Consider the following 25,542-nt stretch of genomic DNA (forward strand, 5'->3'; position numbering starts at 1 on the left):
ACTGTTAAAGAGACATTTTCTTCTTACTCAGTAGCTTTTGAGATTGAACTGTGCTACTTACTAGTTGAGGACTGTGATACGGTGTCATGTCATTCTGTTCTATTATTCATTTAGCCTCTTCTTGCCTATATGCATATTCAGTTCTGGAACTGCAAGATGTGTTTTGCCCCTTCCACTCATTTTCACTGTGTTCACTGGCAAAAGAAAATAAAGTTTTTCTTTTCACTTTTTTGGCTGATGTTGTTTTAATCGTTTCTTTTCATGAGCTGCTGAAACAAATCATAGGCTCAGATGACTCAGTTCCATTGCATTTATCACTGGGAAAAATGCACGGCTGTGTTAGCAGAGTACAGAGAAAAATTGTCTGCACAGCAGGAAGCTATTGCTATTCCATAATTGTTTGCTAAAAAGAATCAGGGGTAAAAATGGAAGTCAGTTGACATCTGTGTCAATCCAATCCATCAAAGTGAGTTTAGTTGATTGGGGGGTAGCTTTCAGGGCTCAGAACTGAGAGTTGGCAAATCCAACAAGAAATGAAATTAAGAGGAATTGAACAAGATTTTTAAAAGGTGAAGATTTCTGATTGCATTGTCTTTAGCAAAGAGAAACAAGTGGAAATATCAGCAAGCCATTTCCTGGGAATGTAGAGTCTAGCGAGAACGGAGAGTGTAAGGGCCATTATAATTAAGTGTCTGAACCTCATTATCCAAGACATTCTAAATGGATAAAAAAGCAAGTAAAGTCTCACAGCTCAGCCTCTATCTCTTTGCCACCGCTTTTTATAGTGTTAATATGAAATAGCTGCAATGGAGTGTGTTGAACTAAATAGATAGCAAAAGAATTTTGGATGAAGGCCCCAATTCACAGTGCATTTTTAACCCCTTGCTTAAGACCATTACTGGCATTCTGAAGCATGTGCTTAAGTGCTTAGCTGAGTATTGGAGGGACTGCTGAGTCAGGACTAGCTCATTGACATACACCAGCATTTTGTGTTATAGATTCATAGATTTTAAGGCCAGAAGGGATCACCTCGTCTGACCTCCTGCATGATGTCGTGTGCCAGAGGACCGGTTTAGATTAATTCCTGCTTCTAGTCCAATAGCTGTGGCTGAACTATCGCATATCTTTTAGAAAAACATCCAATCTTGATTTAAAACTTTCTAGTGATAGAGACTCCACCATGACCCTTGGTAAGTTGTTCCAATAAATAATTGCTCTCACTGTTAAAAATGTATACCTTATTTCCAGTGTGAAGTTGTGTAACTTCAACTTCCATCCATTGGATCATGTTTTATCTTTCTCTGCTAGATTGAAGAGACCATTATCAAGTATTCGTTCCCTGTGTAGGTACTTATAGATTGTGATCAAGTCACTGCTTAACCTTCTCCTCAATAAGCTAAATAGATTTGAGCTTCTGAAGCCTTTCAGTAGAAGGTATGTTTTCCAACCCTGTGATCAGTCTGATGGCTATTCTCTGAACCCTCTCCAATTTATCAATATCCTTCTTAAACTGTTGACACCAGAACTGAACACAGTATTCCAGCAGTAAGCACACCAGGGCCAAGTACAGAGGTAGTATAACCTTCCTATTCCTATTCAATATTCCCTTGTTTATGCATCTAAGGATTGCATTTGCCCTTTTGGCCATAGTGTCACACCTCCTGTTCAGCTAATTAACCACTATGACTTGCAAGTCTTCTTCAGAGTTCTTGCTTCCTGGTCTACAGCCCTCCATTCTGTGGGTAAGGCCGACATGCTTTATATCTAGATGTAAGACTTTACATTTGGCTGTATACAGACACACACAGTTTGCTTGTGCCCATTTTACCGAGTGATTCAGATTAGGAAGCCCTTATTTTACAAGGCTATCACCACAAAAGTTCACTCTCGGCTAAATCTTGGTACATACAAACTCTGTCAAGAGGCTTCTTACCTCACCTTTAGGACTCTCCAAAACACACAAATGCCCCTATTTCTCCCCAGCTGTTTTTAAAGCCAATTTCTGTAAATTATTTCGGCTGTGTTTCAGCCCAACACAAAGGCTATGTCTACACTACAAGCTAGGACTGTGATTCCCCTGCTCTTGTACATGTACTCACGCTAGCCCTCATTGAGGCAGCAGGAGTATAAATAGCACTGTGCCTGTGGTAACACGGGTGGTGGCAGCAGAGAAATCACTTACCTGTGCTGAGTATGTAGTCACCCGTTTCCAGGCACACACTTGGCACAGCTAAATCATCCCTCCACGGCAGCTACCCATGCTACTGTGGATACACTGCTATTTATATTTAATGAGAGTTAGCGTAAGTATGTGTACGCAAGCAGGGAAATCACAGTCCTAGCTTGGAGAGTAGACATGATCCAAAGTATCTTTGACTTGATCCAAGTCAAATCCCTTTAATCAGCAAATAGTTTTGTTAACATCTGGAGAATCCCCATATGGTTAATGGAAGGAAAATAGGTGTGCAATTTTACTTAAAACATGTTTGGGTTTTCTTCTCTTTTGCTCAAACTTTCCAAAATTATTCTCCTTTGCAGGCTGTCGACCATTCTCCTAAAAATTTTTGTAGGCACTTATGAGACAAAGAGCGTGAAAGATAATGTTGCATGACCTTAACTCTGCCCGTGTGCTTCTTTCTGCACATATTACAAAGCAGGAAGCAGTCCTCCATAACCCTTTTTTATCATACCAAGTCCAGAAGGACTCAGCCCACTGCTCAGTCTGGGACACCTCACTGTTAGCACACACTGTACAGGTTTCCTTAGCTGCACTTTACAAGTTAAATGACAGTCTTGCATTATGTATTGTACTTCTATAGTAGACAATTCCAATGGCTCATCACTTGGTCACATCAAATCTGAAATATATACTGTTTACCTATGGACCTTAACCTCCATCTCCAAACACACGTATTTCATGCAGATGCAGGAACCAGCCTACCTGTATCCAGTTGCAGGATTGGGGCCATAACATGTAAAAGGAACTTCCATGAGAAGGGTCTGTTTCCACATCAGCTTCAACTTTCAGCCATTTTGGCCATAAGGCTCTTCCAGCAAGTGTTGCACAAATTTCTGTGTAGTCTAAGAAGCCTATTTTTTTACTCTTGCTCTCCTCTCACTCATGAATGACTGTCGCATGGATGACTGAACCGTTTTTTGCCCACATTTTGCAGAATTATTCACATTTGAGCAAAGATCAAGGCTAACATTCTCAAAAGCACCTGAGTGCCTAAGTCACTTAGCAACAGATTTTTGGAGGGTATTTAGACACCAAGTGGGATTTTCAAGAGCATCTGGGTTTTCTAAAACTCATTGATTTCAAATGGCCGTGAGGCAACTAGATACTTTTAATAATCCTACTAGGCACCTCACTACCTTTAAAAATCTAGCCTTGGGGCACTTTGGAAAATGTTACTCTAAATTTGAGAAAGTTCAGGGCAAAGGGTGAAAGTTTCAGAAGTTATAAACAACTGAAAAGAGTGGGTTAGAATGGAAGCCATGTACTATCCTAATTAAAAGAGCTGCTGCCATTTTCATCATGACACATGAAAACAGATCAGCTTCTATAAGGTTAAAACTATTATCAGCATGAGTACTACCTAGTTTCCATAAAAGGCCGTCATGCCCGTATGGAACCCGCAATTCATGTCCAGGACGTTAATTTTTCTACTGTAGCCCTTCTGCCAGTTGGAGTCAGCAGCAACAAGAGCCAGGTGCAATATCCAGGGGTGCCTTTCAACAACACAACACAGAACCAGCTTGAGCCCCCCCACCCAGTAATCTGAGAAAATTAGACTCCACCCCTTGGCCAACTCTATAGCCAATACTTCCCCTCTCACAAGCAGAGTCTGAGTGTAGGAAAGAAACTTTTAATAAAAGGGGGAAAGTAACCCGGCATTGGCTTGGGAAAATGCCGCAAGCAGGATTCATAAGTACAAAACCAGGAGCAAAACACCCACCCCAGAGTACATTGGGCAGTGTCCTTTGGCCTCGGGTTCTTAAATCCGGCAACCAAAAGTTCCTTCCTGTCACAGCACCCCACTCAGAGTTGTTATCCTTTGTCAGGGCAGATCCAGAGTTCACCTCCCACCCTGGTTGGGGGAGAGGGGAAGGAGGTACCTTACTTGCTCCGCCAGCCTCCCTGCTGGCCGTTCTGCCAGTAACTGAACTCCACTGGCCGCTCCTTGGACACCTGCTTCTCTACTGTGACCTCTGCTGGTCAGTCTCTTTAGGTTCCTTTCAGCTCTCAGTGGGTAAACCTCACTACTGACGCTGGGCGGGAGCGCTGTCCCACAACACGGGATTTCCGCTCTAACCATCTCTTCACAAAACAAAAGGCTCCTAATGGAGCCTTAATTAGTTCTGTCTTTGAATTTGTAAAGTGATGTGTAATCCAACACCAGCCAAAGTCAATCCCTTTGACAACACAGCTCTGTCTGCAGGATACCTCCACAGAGTGTGTGGGTTCATGTAAATACAGTCTGGTCCTGCAGCGGCCCCCAGCTCACTCAAAAGGGGGGAGCTCATTCAGACCCTGCTTACATCCTGCCCCCAGCTGAGACTTTGTCATCCAGGCAGATCACACTCTGGATTATACCAACTGCATGGGTTCTCCCCGAAGGGTCTGAGAAAACCTACAAGGGCAGCCACAAGCCTGTGAGTTAAGTGTATTGCTTCTTCACTAATCACCCCAGGTGCATCATGAGTTAACTGTTTACTGGCCTTATAACCCTGTATTGCCTATTGATAGTGGGCCTGGCAGGGACAGGGGGAATTTCTTCTTCGGCTAGGGATGGTGAGGGATCCCTTGAAGGTCCCCCAGTCACTGGCACAGGCCCCTGCACCTCCCGCTCTGGCACTGGAAGGACCAGGGCACCAGAGACATCCTCCACTTGCATGTCCTCACTGTCCAACAGCCTAGGTGTGTCATCACCGGCCTGTTGTTCTTCCAGGAGATCTGGGGATGTTGATGGGACAAGCTCATTATCCCAGGCTGGTCTCATTGTTGGCATGAGTGTGTCAGCAACAGGCCTAAATGCTTCTGCACTGGGGTGGAGGGATGAAGAAATAGAGCTGTCACCGGGTTCAGCTGATCAGGCCAGAATCTAATATCCATCCTAGGGTACCCCACGGTAGTGTCCTGCTCTTCAGACTCACCCTCAGATACGCTAAGTAGGGGCGGCCACTGCAGCTGTTGGGTGGTGGATTCAGTCCAACACCCTTTTACCACTTTGGCCTCATGTCTTGTGCCATTCCATAAGGGGTGCCTACCAATTCCCCGACTGCTAGTCAGAGGTTTTTATGTATCGTCTTTATTTGCTCTGGCCCCATCTCTGTTTTAATCTTGTAGACCGGCAAATCTCCTAACTTCTCCATCACTGGGTAAGGTATTGCCTTCCATCTGTCAACTATTTTGTGTTTGCCAGCAACACCCAAATTTCACAGCAGAACTCTTTCCCCCGGCTAGCGCTCCTGCAATCGCACCTTAGCATCATACCAGTGCTTGTTACTATCTGAGTTCTTGTGCGCAGCAGCTGTAGCTAAACGATGAGCATCCTGCAGCTTTTCTCTTAGTCGTGAAACATACTGCTGATGTGTCTCATAGCATCATACCTAATCTGTGGGCTCCAAATATCAAGAGATACTAATTCTGCAGCTCTTTGTGGCATTGTAGGCATGCATCAAAAATGCAACGTGCTAAATCCAGGTTGCCTGCTGCTCTGGACGTAAAGTCCTCAGCATATCCAACAGAGTTCGAACCACTCCAGCTGAGGGTCACTTTGCAGATGATAGGTGTTGTCCTGGACTTTTTAATTCCTGCCACCCTCAGGACCTCCTTCAGAAGGTGACTCTCAAAGTCCCGTCCCTGGTCACAATGTATCCGAGCTGAGAATCTATACACTGAAAAATATTCCTCCCATAACACTCAAGCAACAGTGGTGGCCTTCTGGACACATGTGGGCTATGCCTGCGCATACCAAGTAAAGTGGTAAGTCACTACTCAAAGGTTCCCAACATTCCTCCTATCCACTTCTAAAGACAAAAAAAATCAATGCATACCAGCTCCGAAAGTTTGCTACTGGTGATATTCTTCAGATTCTGCCCACTAGAGCAGCGTGTTTTCCTTTGAACCCACTGAGCTCATGTCTCACATTTCTTGCGAACATCCTCATCCATCTGGGCCAATTGAACCTTCTAGGAATAAGTTCCAGGGTTCTCTGCATCCCCAAATATCCAAAGTCATCATGCAGGGCACTCACGGCCAGGCCTCTGAACTCTTTTGGTAGCACTGGTTGTGTTCGTTGATGTTGTAAAGGATTTTCAGTGATTCGGTGCAGCACTCCATGGATCAGTGTTAGTTTGCTCCATTCCCTCAATAGTATTTTACCCTCGGGGGTAGATGGAATAATTGCAGCAGGGTTCCACCCCTCCCTTTTGACAAGTAGTGTGTCACGAATGTCACTGTCTTGCAGCTGGGCTTTTTGCCAGTTGACAGCTTTGAGCATGGACAACAGAGATTTGTCCAACACAATCTAGTTCACTGACACAGGTGGCAAACTGTCAGGGGGCAGGCCCAGAGTTTCTGTGACACATCCATGAAGACTCTCGTGGGCCTTCGACTCTTGACAATTCCCACTCCAAATAGCTCTTACTCCATCCATAGGAATCACAGCAACATCCAATGCCGGTGGGACGCCAGGACAACGCATCTACATTGCTTCTCCCTGATTGGCATTGAATGCTGAATTTGTAGCTAGCCAAGGCGCCCACCCATCTCTGCCCTGTAGCATCCAGCTTAGGGCTTGTTAACACATATGTCAGGGGATTATTGTCTCTCCACCCTTGAAACTGAGCACCATACAAGTAGTCACAAAACTTCTCAGTGATGGCCCACTTCTAGGTCAAGAACTCCAGCTTGTGGATGGGACAGCAAGTCCCACTATCAGACAGTCCTCAGCTGGCAAAGGCCACAGGTTTACATTTGCCCTCAATTTCCTTGCATAAGACCACTCCTGCACCCTCCAAACTGGCATCCGTATGTAGGATAAATGGCTTGCTTGGGTCAGCAAAGACTAGGACTGGAGCATGATTTAGGCAATTAATGATTTCTCAAAAAGCCCCTTCACACTTCTCATCCCATCATGGTTCAAGGGGCTTTAAAGGGCTGTAGTGTCTCTGCTTAGGAGGCCTTGGGGCCCTTCCCTTATTCTTGGTCTTAGATTTGTTCTTGCTGGATGGGTATCCCCTGGTAAGATCATTCAGAGGTTTTACAATGGCAGCATAATTCTTCACAAACCTCAGAGCCATTAAATCCAAGAAAGGTCTTTAGCTCTCTGTAATTACTTGGGTGCGGCTATGTAGTGAGTGCTTCTATTTTATCTGGATCGGTACTTACACCCTCTCAGGATACGATGTGACCCACATACTTCACTGATTTTTTGCAGAACTGGCATTTATCAATTGAAATCTTCAGTCCATAGGACTCTAAACGGTCAAGCACTTTAAGAAGACTTTCTTCATGTTCCTCCAAGGTTCTTCCAAATGCAATCAGGTCATCCAAATAAACTAATGCCTGGTGTACACTGGCAACGGAGGTTGACGTAATGTCACTTATGTCGATCTTCTAAAGCCTGCGTCTACACGGCACGGTAGTTCCGTTGATTTAAAGCGCGGCAAAAGTCGATGTAATAAAACCACCTCCACCAGTGGCATAGCATGTAAATCAAATTTCATGGGTCAATTTTGCGTCAGTGTAGACAGAGCGTAATGTAATTCGACGTTAATGGCCTCCGGGAGGTATCCCATAATGCCCTGTTCTGACTGCTCTGGACATTCGCGCTCTGCTCCATACAAACCGGAAATTGCCCTTCCCCTCATCTGCCGGGTAAATTTGAATTTTCATTTCCTGTGCAGCCAGCGTGGAGAGAGCTTTGTAGCTGAACTCGTCATGGCTACTGCCCGGCCCAAACGCGCTCCAGCATGGAGTCGACCAGAGGTCTTAGATCTCACCGGTCTGTGGGGCGAGGAGTCTGTTATGGCTCAGCTCCGAGGCAGCAAAAGAAATTTGGACATTTACGGGAAGATATCCCAGGGCATGTTGGAGAAAGGGCACAACATGGACACGCAGCAGTGACATGTGAAGATCAAGGAACTACGCAGGCATATCAGAAAGCCAGGGAAGCTTACAGCCGTTCTGGTTCTTCGCCCAAAACATGCCGCTTCTTCGAGGAGCTGCCTGCAATTCTCGGCGACGACCCCACCACAGTGTCGCCATGCAGCATCGATACCTCCGCTGGATCCCAGTCCAGGAAGAATGATGAGGACTCCATGGATGAGGAGGAGGATGAGGGGAGCAGGGTGCAGGAGAGTGGGGTGTCCATTCTTCCAGACAATCAGGACCTATTTCTGACCCCAGAACAGTTCAGCAACACACAGGACAGCAATAATGATCTCAGGGAAGGCACATCTGGTGAGTTTTGTTTTTTTTCTTAGCAGTTATGTCCTTTTAAATGGGGGGAAGAGGAATTCAGGGATTTAGCAGACTTTATTGGGGGGTTACTCCCAGAACAGATTATTTATGTGCAGAGGTGTGCTCCAAGAATCATCCGTTGATATCTCCAGGAAACTTTCATGTAGGTAATCTGTTATCCTTTGAACAAGGTTTCGGGGGAGGCTACCTTGTTTCTTCCTCCATGGTAGGATATTTTGCCGCGCCAACTGGATATAAGCAGATAGACCCTGGCAGCTGCATGGAACCCCACTGAAATCAGTGGGGCTCCATGTGGGTGCAGGTGTTTTCCCCACATGGCTCTGTTTAAATACTACTCAGATGATTAGGTCACGCTTTATATTTCTGTTCCATGTATGGGTCATTAAAGGGTTAATACAATGTTTTGATAAATGATCAATGACTTGTTATAGATTGCCCAGCAGGTCACTAAATTACCTATAACCATGGCTTGTACTCATCTCTAAAACTTCTAGCCATGTGCCTATAATACATGCTGCTTGTGTCTGTCACAGGCTTATAGCATCTACTGATCATTTATTAACCTTGTACATATGGAACCCTAATCTAAATGGGACTGCTAAATAGTTACATGAAGGAATTATTTGAGCTCATTGGGTTTATCCAGTGCGGTTGTTTTATTATATTATTTTTAAGCACATTTACTTATTGTTGATTTACCAGTTGCACTTCTGGCTTTGCATCCTCTGGCTACACCATTCTGGGGCTGACCTGGCTTTACATGTGCTGCGGGACCCCTGAGGCAGAGCCTGGGGAGACCAGGCTAGAGTCCCAGCCAGTTGTTAATCTAGCTGGGTTCACTCATACATGCACACACAGCAAGGAGTAGGGGAAGGACTTTTGCTCTCCAGCTCAAGCTGCACTGCTGCCAGGAGCCAGCTGCTTTCCTGGGTGACTACAGTGGGTTCCCCATCCCTGGTTCCTTTCTTACTGTCCACACACATCCCATCCCCCCTAGCAGAAACTCCTTGGCTGGAAAGGGGTGACACCCATCCCCACTGCTCAGTCCCACCCTCTAAAAACCTGCCAGGTCTGCATCTGCACCATTTCTTACCTGTATCAGCTCTCCACTTCACACCACTCTGACCCCCTTTTACCCTTCAAGTCTTACTATTAGACCGCCCGTCAGAGCCAGGTTAAAGCATAGGCACCTTGAAAATGAGACCCGAGTATAAGTGATGCAGAGATATCTGCCCGAATCTGCAGAGAGCCTGAAACAATAGCCCTGAGAAGAGGAACTATCCCCATTCATCTCAGTGCCCCAAGACCCACTGCTTTGGAAAGCCCAACCAAAACCAGCCTGGCAGAAGTACTCTGTATGGCAGGACAAGAGGAGTGCAGTGGGCTCAGCGCTGACTGTCGGGGTAAGTACTGGTGAGCCCCACCCTTATATCAACCCTACCACTCCATGATTCTGCCCTTGCCTTTCTAGGAAGGGAGAGAAGCCCCACTGTCTCCACCATGCTAAATGGGGTAGGGGCTGTCAAAGTGCAGTGGTAGGGACATGGCACAGAGCAGGAGCCCCAGGTGGATGGAAGGCTATGGTGTGGTGTAGTATGCATAAGGACCTGGACTGCCGGAATCCAGTCCATCCTCCAGGTCATTTGCTTAATGGGCCCTTAGCCTTAAATCCCTCCCTGTAAGCAATTCATTGAGACACCTCATGGAAACAGCAGGACATAATCTCATCTAGTCTCCTGTTCACCTTCCCACTCCCATCCCAGTAGAGATGGTTGGCATTTCATAAATGATAATGTGTTAATATTTTAAAGATATATGCAGAAACTTAAATTTTTCAGCTAATACATCCTTTCTTTTGCAATGTTTTGATTCAAACTTTACATGAAAGGGGGGGACGGGACATTTTATTTAAAAAAAATTGAACCCAAAGTGAAAAAAAAATTAAAAGGTGGAATGAAAAATGTTTTTGAACTTGCCAACTTTTCCACGAAGAAAAAAACAAAACAAAACAAAACAAACAAAACAAACCAGAAAACACGCTTTAGAAGCCAAGCCACACTAGCAGAGTACTGGGCTTGGACGGCCTGGTTTAGCAAAGCAGATGCTCAAGTGCTTTACTGAACAGGGGTGAACATTAAGCACATGCATAGAGGGATAGATTTAAGCATGTGCTCAAATACTTTGCTGAACTGGAAACATAGGGAGGACATGCAAGAATCTGAGGAACTACATGCAGTTGAATGTGACACTGTGTTTGACTAGTGAGGAAAACCTTGAATGAGCTGAACATCACAGCAAATAAACTGAAATGTTTGTAGAAAATCACTTTAAATTCCATTTCTGCCTAGCTAACATAATTCAGTGTTCTCCACTATCTTCTTACTTCCTAAAATCCTCACTGAAGTCAATGGGTCTTTTACACAGGTGAGAAATGCTGACTAGAAACTCTGCTCAGCAAAGCTCTTCAGCACATGCTTAACTAAGCCCTGATCTTATATGTTTTGAAAAAAATCGGTCGTTAGCGCTCTTTGGGACAGACTCAGACTGGGAATGAGGACTCCTAGACTATTTTCAGCTCTGCAGTTGTATCACTCCTGAAAGTACCTTAGCAGGGCTTCCAACAGGGGGAGGCAGGGAGGCAATTGCCCAGGGGCCCAGTGATTTAAAAATGCCCAGGCAGAAGGGAGGATAGATATGAATCCTCCTCTCCTCCACACACCCCTGTCTCCTGAGGCCCCCGCCGCTCACACTGTCTGCCTCTCCCCTGAGTGAAGCTTATTAACTATGTACCATGCAGGTTCCCTGGGCAGCTGAGGAGGCGGTATCTGCTACTCAGCTTCCCAGGCTCATCAGTAATCTTCCTGGGGAGTCCAAGGGGCCCCGGGAAGCTGAGTAGCAGATGCCGCCACCTCAGCCGCCCAAGAACCTGCATGACACATAATAAATAAGTAAAAACTTCCGGTGGAAGCCCACTCGGTCCTCAGCCCTCCCTTTCTAGGTGGGCAATTGACTGTTCTGCCCTGGGGCCCAGAACTGCTATCGGTGGGCCTGTGCCTTAGTCACACAGGATACATCTACCCCGTGTTTTAAAAGCCATGGCAGCGACTCTCCAGATACGTCTACACTGTGGTGAGACACCTGCAGCTAGCCAGTGCCAGCTGATTCGGGCTAAGGGGCTCGGGCTTCGGGCCCTGTTGAACTGTGGTGTAGGCGTTTAGGCTCAGGCTGTAGCCCAAGCTCTGGGGCCCTCCCGCCTCGCAGGGTCTGAAAATCCAGGCTCCAGCCCGAGCCCCAATGTTTACACACATACCCTCACAGCCCAAATCTCAGGCTCGCGCGCTACAGTGCTAAAAACGGCTGTATAGGTGCTGCGGCTTAGGCTGGAGCATACTCCCCTCCACAGCTGTTTTTGAGCACCACAGTGTAAGACCTGCAAGCCTGAGTCTGTAGATCCGGGCTCTGAGACCTGCCGCCACGGGTTTTAAAACACAGCGTAGGGACATACCCTGAGTATTTTTAAAAGAACTCATCACTGGCCTACCTTTGCTCCCACTGAAATGAATGGGAGTTTTACAACTGACTCCGTTCGCAGCAGACTTAGGCAGACGATGAGCACTCTGAAGATAGCACCATTAATGTCTCTGGCTATAGTTGTGTCTACACCACAGACGTCTGCTGGCATAGCTATGCCTGGGAGAGGTGTGATCCCTGACCGACATAGCTCACGGGCAGAAGCCCTACTATAAATGCAGTTTTAGCAATACAACTGCACTTTTCCCAGTGGAGCTTGTTTTGTTCAGGGCGGTGGTGGAATAAGCTGTCCTAGTTAAAGTGCAGCTTTGTTGGTATGATTGTGTCCACACTAGGGCAATTTACCAGTATAACATACTGGTATTCCTAGCCTAGCAAAGTGCTCCTAGGGTAGGTATATAGCCTATAGCTACACTAAAAGGCAAAGTACTGGCAAAGTGCTAGTGGGGATGCAACTATACTGGCCAAACTATGGTCTTGTCATTGTAGTTCACTTACCTGAGTGACATAAGCTATACAGGAAAAAGTGCAGTTTTACCAGTGTAACTATATCTACACTAGGAGCTTTTGCTGGTGCAGCTATTTTGGTAAGAATAACATCTCATCACACCCTGAACCAACATAGTCTCCTAATGTAGACATAGCTTCTGTAACTGACATAGCTTTCTGTAAAAGGTCCCTTCTAATGGCGCTGTGAGGCTTAATGAATCAGGCCTAATCCTGCAAAGATTTATGCACATGCTTAACTCGATGCCCTGTGAGCACTCCCGTTGACTTCAATTTGAGCACACGTGTAAGTCTTCGCAGGGTCGGAGTATTAATATTAGCAATGTGCCTTGCAACTCTTGGACAAAAAGGATCCATGGACTAGCAACCTCATGTCTTTTTGGTGTTTTTTTGCTGTCTGATACTACATAAGGAGGCCAATAAAAGTTTTCAGTCTCAGCCAAAAGAAAGGAAAATTAAGCAGCTACTTCACCGATCAGGACAACAACAAAAGAATTAAACAAAATTAAAGACAGCAAATAGCCAAGTCGGAATTTCACTAAACAGCACTTTTCTGAAGCAAACAGTGGAGCACATTTTGAATTAAATGTTTAAGAGTGGGCAGACTTCAGCAGAAATAAATGGAAGGAACCGAATTGAATCAGTAAGTAACTCATCAGTAAGAACAAGGTAACAACTAACTGTATTTACCATATTCACTGGTCCAACAGCCTTAGCTTCCTTTGTCAACAATTCAGTCTGAACCCAATACCTGCATGTGAGCCCTTGGTTAAGGTCAAATACATATATTTCACTGCCCTTCAAGCAATATTGAATCAGTAAAGTATCTTTTCAGCTACCGTTATATTAGATATAGCTATTGACTTCCCTTTTTTATTGCACTATAAAACATACTGTAGTGAAAATAAAGGTTTACTTTGCAATGGAGAATTCACAGGCGCCCATTGCTGCTGACTCTTCAGATCCTTGGACATGTGTCTCATTGCCTGGGTTGATTGAGTTATTCTAAAATCCAATTAACTGTCCTTCAACCGGTCCCTGGCTTGTATAATTAGTGTAGTGTGTGTTTATGTATCTATATATGGTAGATGTGAAAGTGCTTCCTTGAGTCTTTAGTGTACAATCAAACTATAAATGAAAGGTTACATATATCCTTTGTATAAAAAGCGGTGGGAAGGGGAGAAAGAAGCCCTCCATGTATTGTTTCAGTAATGGAATGGGAGGGTTCCCCTCTCCTTGATTGAAAAGGTAACAGTCTCCTCTTGCTCTGGGAGCAGAAGATGCACATAATTTTGCCAGATACGGAGGTAGTTTTGAGACCAGTTTAGCAACGAGAGCATCAAATGTATTAGCTTTGTTAATTAGCTTTCCATCTGAGGCATGACAATAGAAAGGCTCTGTGACTTTCATGCAAATGCTCCATTGCAAACTAATGTTCATATTTTAAAATTCCACCTGGCTGTTAAAGAGATCTACAAGCAAGCGAGAGGGCAGACTCACAGCAGACAGGATTTTTCAAAAGTGACTCATGATTTTGGGTGCCCGCCTTGAGGTGCATGAAAGGGGGTTGATTTTCCAACTGTGCTGTTAACCCCTTTAACTTGGCTATGTTCACCCTGCAATCACAGGGCATGACTGCAGCTCAGCCAGACATACCTGAGCCAGCTTTCATTTGACAGCTCGCACACCACAGCACGGAAGCAGCGAAGCTACAGCACTGCAGACTTCAGCACGGGCTAGCCAAACGAGAAAGTTCCCTAGGTCTCAGGCAGGTTAATACAGCCCCTGCTGAAGCCTGTGCTGCCACAGCTTCACTGTTCGGGCACCTGGGCTAGCTAGACTAAAACTAGCTCCACTATGTCTACCCAACTTGCAGTCACACCCCATGATCGCAGCGTAGACGTGCCAGTGTCTCAAGTTGGACGTCCCAAAAAGGCAGGCACCGCAAACCGCTAGTCACTTCTGAAATCTGGCCAGAGGCTCTGTTCAGAATAATTCTCAGACTGTAAAAACCAACCCGGTTCACAAGGGGCTAAGCCGGCCAGAAAAGATAGAGAGGTTCCATCTGCCGTGATGGGTACCCAGTTACAAAGTGCTGTCACAGCTAAAACCCGATTGATTCTACCTTGCAATGCAGACATGGCCAGACAGTGTTTTCACTGTATGCATGAACTGTTCTGCTTCCCTGGATTCTGTAGGACTGTAGCGCAATTCCAGAGTGCTATCAAAACATGGATTTGGTTGCATCCCTATTGCTAGACCATCACTGTGCCTGATTGCTCTTCTCCCCGGGGAAAACCTGCAGGCGGCAGCTACAGAGGGGAAGTCTCCAAGCGGTTCTGTTCAAAGAGATTTGTCCTGGTTGTTCCATTGAGGTTTGAGCCCTCCCTCAAGGGAACATGCTGTGGGGCCTCCCCATAAAATCTGTGGGTCTCTCAGGATCCATGCCTCTCTTGGAGGATTAGAGGGAGGTTAGGAACATTCTTGTAGAGGCCCCAGGCCTCAGTGCAAGCCCCACTGCTCCCTGGTTTCTATCACAGTTGGAAATTGTCCCTGGGACACCTCTCAAGAAAATTGACAGCCAAGGAAATCACCCAGGAATAAGGGAACCCAAGCCAGATCTCCTACACAGTGCCTTGAATGGGGAGGTGGAGCAGAAGGCAATATGGTGGCTCTGTACCACCCAAGGATCCCTTCTGGATGGGACCCATCCATTGTCCAGCTAAGCTAGCATTTGGGTTGGCAGAGCAGTGCAAAGCTGCCACTGCATAGTGGAGTATCAGGCTTAGTTTTTTTAACAAGCCTCTGATTTTTACTAATGTTTTCTTGTTGCACAGTGACAAGAGGATCAATGAGACAGAGAGGAGAGCATAGCAAATGGGAAACTAAGTCACTATCTTGTTTTAAGCTCAGGTTTCTCTTTAAAAAAAAAAAAAAAAAGATATTTTGTAGGGAATTTAGCCATCATGCCCAGCACTGGACTGGGAGCTCTGCTCTGCAGACTGACACCTCCAGTTTATAGAGCAAGTGCAGAAAACTTAAAAACTATAAAAAAACAATTTTTTAAACTTTAAAAAAACTTAAAAACTATAAAAAAATAGAGCTTAAAAACTGAAGCTCTATCTTCTCTTTAGAGCTGATAAAGAGCCTGTGATGTGTCATGTATGAGCAGGAATTTGTTCCAGTGGACAAAATATCCCCTCTGGTCCACACTGCTATATCAGCCGGCTGCTATCCTCACATTGCAGAGTTGCTGCAGTTTAGCAGTGCTCTCAATAGATCATTTATAAAGTGCTTTGTGATGAAAGGTGCTTTGTAAAGGTACAATATTATGCTCTGCTGGGCTGAGACACTCTCAGCTGGGACAGCTACTTTATTGGTTCATCCCCCAGGACGCTGATTTAGCCTCAATATAGTAGGCCAGATCTTCAGCTGGGTAAATTGGCATAGCTGCTTAGTCTTCAAAAGAGCTACATCTATTTCTCCCAAGTGAGAATCTGGCCCAGTGAAAGGCAATGATTTTTGCTTAAATGGAGCAGTATTGACATTACATTTGCTTAATGGGGATGAATTTAGCTGCTGTCCAATAGTTATGTGGTGTTTTACCAGGTGATAAATAGATGTGAAATTCTAAGTTCTAGCCTCTTTATACCCATGTTGCCAAATAACAATTAAGGGCTATGTACAGTGATTCCTGGATATGTGGGTATTCCTAACCCTTGAGGTTGCTTTGCTCACAAGCAACGGGATCCCAATGGGGCTTAAGTCCATTGAAAATTGTTGGGATCTGTGCTCTTAACACACTAAGGTGTTTTTCAAAATCCTACCTAACATAATTTAAGAGATGTCAAATCAAATAATTCTGTACACCGGAGCTTCTGGTCTCCACCGATAACTTGTATTACTTTCCTTTTTTAAAAAAGGAAGGAAATTCCATGCAAAAAATACAATGATTTCGGAAGTTGAGCATTGCATTAACAATCACTCAGCCATCATCAGAAAGTGTAGGGTTAAGGCTGACAGCTTAACCTTAACTCTCCTCTTGTGCATATGTATCAAAATATGATCTCTCTTTCTATCATTATAAATTACCTGTCAATTAAACATTCAGCATCAGCTGAGCAAGTATGTTTTTCCTGGATGTTCCTTGAACTTTCAGCAGCAGTTAAAGAGTTAAATGACATTGGCCGCTTTTTATTTTTTTTTTTTCTTTCTTTCTTAAATGTGATCATTGAGAGCTGTAATATAATTGCCTGATTTGCTCTATTTCTTTAAGAGTCTTCTTCCCTCTACTTCAAAAGGTTAATGCCACTCATATTTCCTTTTTTATTGTCTGGCTGCACATAATGCCATGGGACAAGAAAAAATAAGCAGTTGCTTCAACAAACTATAATTCATCACAGCAGAGCAACGACCAGCTGCAATTCAGTCTATTTTTAAATCTGAGACATAATGAAAATCACTAAAAATAATACCTCTCACAAAGCTGAGACAAATAGACCTAAAATGTGTAATAATTAGCACTTTGGCCTGAATGCTCCAGGCTCTAAACCGTTTTATGATTAAGATACGTCCTTACTAGTAAGTCCAGTGCATTGGTACCCACTTAACATTGTTATTATTAACATGTGTTCCTTGCACCATCTATGCTAACCACAAGCTGAAAGCACCATATGTCTGCCTAGCAAAAATCTATATCTTCCTGCTCCCTCACCACCTATTTAGAGTGCTCAGAGGTAATATAAATGAATAGACTTTCTCCAAAATAGCAAGGCAGGCAAAAAGCAGCCTCCTTGCCACTGCAGACAATACCTAGCCATGTTTATGTATCAAACAAAGCATGAATCTATATAAAAAATGCTTAAGAAACAACCACCTCGGACAGCTGGCCGCCTCCTCATCAAACACAAGCAACCATTGCTATATACCACCTGTATTTTACAGTCACATTCAGGGATTCTTGCCAAAATGCCCTGTGCTGTACAGATTGGCAGTGCCTTTCTGGGCACCATAAATACACTAAAAGGTGCTGAACGATCTTTGAGCGGCTGCCAGAAAGCCCACTACTGCAGTGGCACTTCTTCATAAGCTGTGTCTGATTTTAGCTTTAACTATTAATTCACGCAATTGCCTGACGCCTGCCAAATTATTTTAGTGCTCAAGACTCTGCTGTTCACACATTTGGAAATGGCTCTTTGGGGAACTAGCACATTATTCATTTACGAACGAAGCCCAATTTTAAAATAAAGCCGATCTTTTTCCTAGGATGCTTGAGCAAATTTTCAACCCCCCTGGAACACAATGGGATTGAAAAGCACTCAGAGACCCCAGTCTGGATGGGCAAAAAGGGCGGGGGTTTTTCAATAATGTCAGCTCAGTGGAGTTAGCTTAACAGGATCAAGAACCCTGTCCTAGACCAAAACGTAGCCAGTTAACATGGCTTCAACATGCTAGCCTGCATCCTATTATGGTCATATATTATTTGTATTATGGTAGCACCTAGTAATCCCAGTTATGCCCCCAGGTCCCATTGTGCTAGGTGCTGTACAAACACAGAACCAAAAACAGCCCCCACCCCAGTGAACTTACTATCTATGTAATCTTGACAGGGCTTTTTCAGTTATATCAAGCTCCTTTGACAAGGGGAGGGGGAAGAAAAACCACCCCCCTCTTTTTGCTTCTCATAACAGAGCCAGAAATTGAGACCCTCTGTAAGGGTTCATGTTCTGTGAACTTGCTTCCCTTATAATTATGTCATGCAGAGCATAAGTCTAAGATGAAATGCTCACTTATACCAATGCCTGTGCTACTACAAATCACTCTAGGGACTTGTTCACCTCTCATTATTCAAACCAAATTCCCATTGGCATCAGTGGTGGTTTTACCTGAGTGAAGAGACCAGTGCTAAAGAGGGCCTGTGACAGGGCGTGCCCTTCGCTCCTGTCTTCCTCTGCACACACAGACCCCTTGGGGGTGGGGAGGCTTTGCTTGTAAACACCACGTGTGGTTTCCATACAGCGTTCTCCTGTCCCCTTGGAAGCACTCCACAGCACCTTAGTTACAACAGCCTATCATCCTCAGCCCCCTAGGTGAAGGATAGGGCACTCAGGAGGTCTCTCCTTTAGAGATCTCTCTGAGGACCGGCTCTGAGAGCCTGCTGCCCTCACCCTCTCTTTCCCCCTGGCATTTCCTTCCTCCGCCTTCTCTACTTTCTGGGATCATGGGTTAATTAGCCTTGGCGCTCTCTCCAGCCCATCCCCAGTCTATTAACTAGGCACAACTCCCATCGTCAGGTTTACTGCTCGGTGATACAGTGATCAGAGGGCTGGTACAGCTACTGTCGCCTACTGCTCCATCACAGCATCTTTATTGGTAGACTGGACTTTGGGGTGAATTTCTCCTTGATGGGAACGAATCGTCATTCCGCAGCATCAGACCGACTCCTGATTACACCAATTTATATTTGACCTAATCCTGCAGTCCTTACTCAGGAAAAATGCCCACGGAAGTCAATAAAAGCCAAAGGCCTGCAGTGTCTGGCCCATTGAGAAGAGAAGTAACAGTAGACCAGGGCACAGAGGTTGTTGTTCCATTTCTGAGACTCACGCCCCGACAAATTTCAGTTCTGCCCAATAGGCTATGTTCTCCATCTTTTGCTATCACTTCTAGCCCATCTATTCTATTCTAAGTACTTAGAAGGCCCTTGTCACTATAATACATAACTGCCTATCAATTTTAACATATTTATCCTCATGATCCCCCTATTAGGTAGGGCTATGATATTCTCCCCATTTTACAGATAGGGAACTGAAGCACAGACAGGCCAATTGACTTGCCCAAGGTCACACAGGAAGTCTGCAGTAGAGCTGGAAATTGAACCTGTATCTAAAATCACAAGCCAGCACCCTAACTACTGGACCACAGTCCTTTCCATGCAGTTATGTATCTTGATGTCTGATTTGCATACAGATATTTAAGCATATTAATGATACTTTTGTAGCTGTATTGATACAGAACATCTCGGTTATTCAAACTGAAATTACATACCAAATTAAACGGTTAATAAAGGCTCCTCCCCTACCCAATATGGATTAGGCTGCATGTAGAAACTAGGTGAATGTTGCTCACCAGTGGCGTGATGAGAAAATCTGGAATTCCCGATATATCAATAGATGGGAATGAACTTCCTAGAGGGGGGAATGGTCTTTTACTAGATTATTTTGTTAGTACCATGCCACATTAAAAATTAAATCTGTATCCCAGTGAATATGTTACCAAATGTTCCAGCATCTAGCACTAGCTGTTCTTGCTGGACCTTTGGGATCAAGACAGCAGCTTTAATGAATGATGACTTGAGTATTGAAATTAAAATCCACAAGTTACAAGTTAAGAGAGTTTATATTTTTTTCCAGTTGTAGATAGAGCTACACCATCACACAGTAAATTTTGATGGGTGGGAGGGGAGGGTGAGGGGATGTGGCACTTTGATCAGATTTTCAGTCATTAGAATATTGTACTTTGGGTTCCATTTACAGCAAAATTTAGTTTGACTATAAGAGGATTTTAAAATTCGTGTATTTCAAGCCACTGATTTCCTATCTGCAGAACTGCATGAAAAGTAAGATTTATTAAATGAAGAGGAGGAGGAGGAGGAAAAAGTACTAGGTAGGTGAATACTGTTAATTGATTGTTGACTTTTTATCTTTTCATGGTATTCTAACTATAGACAGTTCATTTTTGTTCATTTTATCTTATATGCCAAAATGCGAGAGAAATCACCTTTTTTCGGATGGAATGTTTCTAAAATACCCACATTCTTCTGCTTTTCTATTCCTTGCCTTTGGTTACTTGTGATCCTTAGAACAAAGGCAATTTTTCTGTTAAGAAAATAATCCTCTGTGCTCTTGAATCTCAAATCCTCCTTTTCTCCTGTGATTAAAAAGCACATGTATATAATTTTGTTAAATGAGAAATCTAGTGTTAATCTAGTTTAAACGAATAGCCACAGCAATAGCACCATTTCTCTCTCCCACATCCCTGAAACAAAGGAGGATTATCCACTGGTTAGGCTGCTTCTTGAGAAAACAGTGTTCAATTCCCTGCTCCACCACAGATTTCCTGTATGGCGCTGGGTAAATCTCTTAGCCCCTCTGTCCCTCAGTTCTGATTAATAGTCTTTCCCTATCTCACAAGGGTGTTGTGAAGATAAATACATTCAAAACTGAAGCACTCAGATTACTACAGTAATAAGAACCAGACAGGTGTCTTACAGAGATAGCAGACAACAGTATTGTCAAGCCACAGTCTGTTCTAGGTGCTTAGTTGACTTTCTCCTTCAGGGACAGAATCCATGATCACCTCCAACACCAACCAATCCCTGCAACCTCTTTAACAAGGCCAGGTCTACACAAGACACTTTTGCTGGTATAGCCAAATTGTTTAGGGTTGTGATTTTTGGCAACATTTTTATACCAGCAAAAGCTCTATCGTATAGACGCAGTTGTACCATCAAAAGACTCCTTTTCTCGGTATAATTTATTTCACTCAGGGAACTGGCCTATGTCAAAACCTTTTATATTTTGTAATTTTATTTTTATTTTTTTGCCAATATAAGCCGTGTCTGCACCAGAATGATTTGCTGGTACAGCTATTATATTGCTAGTATAGACCTGGCCTAACAACAAAGTAACTACTCCAAACGTTTATCAGAAACCATGTTACGTCCACCATGCACATTGACCACGCCTGGGCCCTGGGGATTTTCATTCATGCACATAAGCAGGTCCACTCACCACCATAGCATCCTCTGGTGTTAGAACTGGCACTGCAAGGGTCTTCATCTCTAGTGCCCCTCGCTGACTACTTCTTTGGCACTGCAATGGCTTGTGTCTGTCTATATCTTCCATGGCTCAGCCCTCTGGCCAGGCCACCTCTTCAGTTCAGTCCCCTTCCAGGGTAATGGAAATCCAAATAAACATCCAAGCAAATTATTCTTCTGCCCATCAGTGAAGTTCCCTGCTCTTTGCCTGTTCTCCACTCCCAGGACCTGCAGAATTTTTCTGTTTCTTAAACTGAGCACTGCCACCCAGGGTTTTTGCCCTGGAGGCCTTTCTTCCTGGCAAATTTCCTTACTGCCTCCCTTCCCAGGGACTCCAACAGCTTCTCCCAGGCACCTCCCTGCTTCTTACCTAACCTGCTTCAGGGCCTCCCCTACAGGAGCCTCAGTAGGCCCTCTTCTGCCTGCCTTCATCAGGCATTTTCCAGAGCAGCAGCTGCCTAGCTCCTCTCTCCCTGTGTGGTCTTCTCTGACCCTCTCACAGTGAAGATCACCAATTGCACTCAAGTCACCAGATCAGGATCAAATGGGAGATAACTGCTAGGTCACAAGCAAGGCCGAGCCTGACTCTCAAAGGGCCAGCCAGCCTGTGACAATACACAAACCCATGTACAGATCAATATGCATACACACTCCAAAATAGGCGGAGTTGACTGACCTTAAGGACATGCTGTAAAAGTCAACTGTTTGGCATGACACCTGGAAGCTAGGCTGCTGGCATGGGCTTTTAGGTAGAGTGATATTGGTATATTCTGCTGTGATGTCAATTATCCTCTGAACGGTATGTTAACTTTTCTTATTGTTCTGGCCTGCAGGGTAATCATGGACTAGTCACTTCCCTTTCTGTGCCTCAGTTTCCCCATCTGTAAAATGGAGATACGTCGCTGATCTCCTTTGTGAAGCTCTTTGAGGTCTACCGGTGACAAGGATTGTTTCAGAGCTAGGCATTATTGTCATTCGATGGTGGAAACATTGGCATAAAAAAAACCCATCCCAACCTGCACTTTAGAAATCTGATTTCACTACTGTCAGTTCTTTATTACTCAGAGAGACAGTGCAATGTGAGTAACTGCAGGTGAGGAGGTGGGACCTGAGGGGAACATTGCAATTGCCATAGCAGATGCTTCAGACGTAGGTGCAAGAAACCCCATCATAGAAGAGGAGAAATAGATTTTACACCCTTTGTAGCTAAAAAAGGCATCCATTGCTTTTAGTTCTACTGTTTGGAGCACCACTGAGTCCCAGTAACATTAGGAACTCCTTGCTAGAGGATGTTATGAAGGCCAAGACTATAACGGGGTTCAAAAAAGAACTAGATACGTTCATGGAGGGTAGGTACATCAATGGCTATTAGTCAGATGGGCAGGGATTGCAGTATGCCAGAAGCTGGGAATGGGTGATGGGATGGATCATTCAATGATTACTTGTATTGTTCATTCCCTTTGAAGCACTTAACATTGGCCACTGTCAGAAGACAGCATACTGGGCTGGATAGACCATTGGTCTGACCCAGTACGGCTGCTCGTTGTTGTAAAGGAGCGGCAAAAGGAAAAGGAATCTGTTACACTAACGGGAATTCTAGACCTCCCCAAGGATTCCCACAGATGGTGTTTGATCACACTGCTTGTTAGCTTGGTCATTTGTTTGTTAATAGCTGCACACACTTGAAGTCATGAGCTGCTTGTTATCTATATTCAGCCGCAGTCAATAGTCCCACTCTGCAGTCAGTCAACACTATTGCTGCATTTAAATGGCATTTTGGGTGCTGCAGAGCCAGGATGACTGTCAATATGCTGCTTAACATTGTCCCAGACCCCTCACCACATTCCACAAATTGTATCTCAGAGGAGAATAGCTTAGCTAACTTCTATTATACTGTTGTTTAGGGCAGGGGCTAGCCTGGGACAAAATTCTCCAGTACCTGAGTGTTTCTGCTCCATTGCATCTAGTGCGTGCCTTACCAAAAAAATCCAACATCCAAAAATGTTTCCTTCAATTGGTGATGCAGCCCAATGTGTTTGTGAGTGTGTGGCTGCTTGTGCACAAACACTCTTTGGTTTTGCTTCTTCCAGTTATTTTGTATGACCAGCCTTCTTCTATGTCTCCCTTCGATAAAGAGATCCAATTTGAGATTGGTATCTTGTTATCATTTATATTACAGTAGCACAAGACACCGTTGGGTTAGGAACTGTACCAGCACGGCATGAGAGAATCCCTCCCCTGAAGAGTTTACAATCTAAATAGACAAAGGCACAGATAGATCAAGTGACTTCCCCAAAGATGTGGGAATTGAACCAAGGTTTCCTAGAGTGGACTCTATAAACCTAGCCACTGGACCACACTGTCTGTGGCATCAGTGTTCTGAAGTTACATACATCTTTATGCTATGATGAAAGGGTGTTGTCAGTCATCTCCTATCACGCAGGGTTCCCAAACTGTCATATAAGAATCATTTGACATGCATTGAAGGATACCATCAAAACACATTTTATGGAAATTCACCGAAACAAATGGTTTAATTAGATTTGAATTACTCGTCAGATAAGTAGCATTTACATTCTTCTGCTCTGTATCTTTCACCTAATCCTCAAATATCCTTTCCCAAAGAGGCATCATCCAAAATGGGATAAATAATGTTCTGGGGGTTTTTTTGCCCATGTACTCAATGTCAGACTAAACACACACATACAAAATCATCAACAGTCATTTTGTGCTGATCTGAACCTGGCTAGTCAGATTAACCTTGGTGTTGATTAATCTAGCCATTTTTCTCTAGAATCAGTCAAAGCGTGTCTTCATCTACCCTTCCTACAACCATAGCAGCAAAAAGCGCTACAATCCATAGCTTCAGAGCCAGCACGAGCTGTGGAGCATGACACTGCAAGTCCCTAAGGACATATCACTGATAAAAAGTCAAGTTGTACCTAGCAGAGCAAAATGAAAAAGATGTAATTCACTGAAAGAGCAGCAGTGACTTCCCACACCTACTCACATTGTGCCTCACTGAACGTTGTAAAGAAAGGGATTAGGAAGTAAGCAGAGCAATTGCTCATAGATAAAAGCATCAAGGCCAAAGAACTGGGGAAAGGTTCAGACATGTGGAGTTGCCAAGATTTTTCCTTTCACTGAATTAGCCCATCGAGGGTCAACTCACAAGGAGAGGACATCTCAGTCTCATTGCCTTTGCCACTTCACGGTTTCATAAGAGAGAGACGCAGGGTCTGGTTTCAATTAGATGCACTCAGCAATATGTGAGAGCAGAGCATAAGAACTAACAGTGATGTGGGTTAGCAGTGAATGCAGATTAATGTTGGAAAATACTCTCTAACAGGGCAGCTTCCCACTTACCTATTTAATTAGTCCTTTTTACACACGCTCTAAATGTCAGAAGAACACTTGTACATGAGCTTTTTCCCCCTGACATGGATTCAGGAGCAGTCTGCTGGCAGTAATATAAGTTAAGCAGCAGTCTCTCCAGTGAAGCAGAATCTATGGGATACGCCAGTCCTTTCCCTTGTGGCAACGTGCCTTCTTCAAAGCTCCTTTTCGTGTCAGTTTTCTTGAAGCTGGATTTTGATAATTCCCATAGCCAAGAATGTGAACTGTGAATACATTTTTTAAAAATGCAGGCTACAGTTATGTTCAGAGGGGGACTGGTTGGCTCTGTTCACAGGAGACAGAGGCTGGTATTCGTAGGTTGGCGCAACGAATCTGTTCTGAGTCTGTAGTGGACCAGGTCTGCTACCATCTGATGGCGCTTTGGTAGTGGCCTATTTGAAATGAGTTTGGTGGATCTCATTCCACTTCGCATTGGACATAAGCCCACATTCAAAACCTGCCACACTGACATTTATATTTGTAACCCTGCTATCAGACTCAGCAGAGAGACTAATGACTGCTATGCACAACCCATGTGGGTGTCCCCTCAGCAGAGAGACTAACTGCCTATTCTGCAAAAGAGTTCTTCAGAGCTATCAGTACCACACCCTTTATGAGATTCACATTCCCATCACAACTCAGGCCAGCTCTTAGTATTATTCTTTAGATGTATTACCCTAGCACCTACAGGCTCCCAACTGAGACTGAGGGCCCATTGTGCTACATATGATACAAACACGTCTAAGAGACAGACCCCACAGAGATTAAAATATAATGGGTGAGACAGACAGAGGCTGTG

General features: G+C 44.3%; 1 long non-coding RNA gene across 1 annotated transcript in view; it reads right to left on the bottom strand.

Moving 5' to 3' along the window:
• LOC137141424 (uncharacterized) overlaps nt 1–21,837 on the bottom strand; it is a 41,030-nt gene extending 19,193 nt beyond the window's left edge. The window contains exon 1 of the long non-coding RNA XR_010916629.1: nt 21,322–21,837. This is a non-coding gene — a long non-coding RNA (uncharacterized lncRNA). The remainder of the gene's footprint in view (nt 1–21,321) is intronic.
• Between the last annotated feature and the right edge of the window lie 3,705 nt (nt 21,838–25,542).

The sequence above is a fragment of the Emydura macquarii genome, unplaced genomic scaffold (genome assembly GCF_026122565.2).
Source record: "Emydura macquarii macquarii isolate MOO-44397 ecotype Brisbane River unplaced genomic scaffold, CSIRO-AGI_Emac_v2 contig_369, whole genome shotgun sequence".
Lineage (NCBI taxonomy): Eukaryota > Metazoa > Chordata > Testudines > Chelidae > Emydura > Emydura macquarii.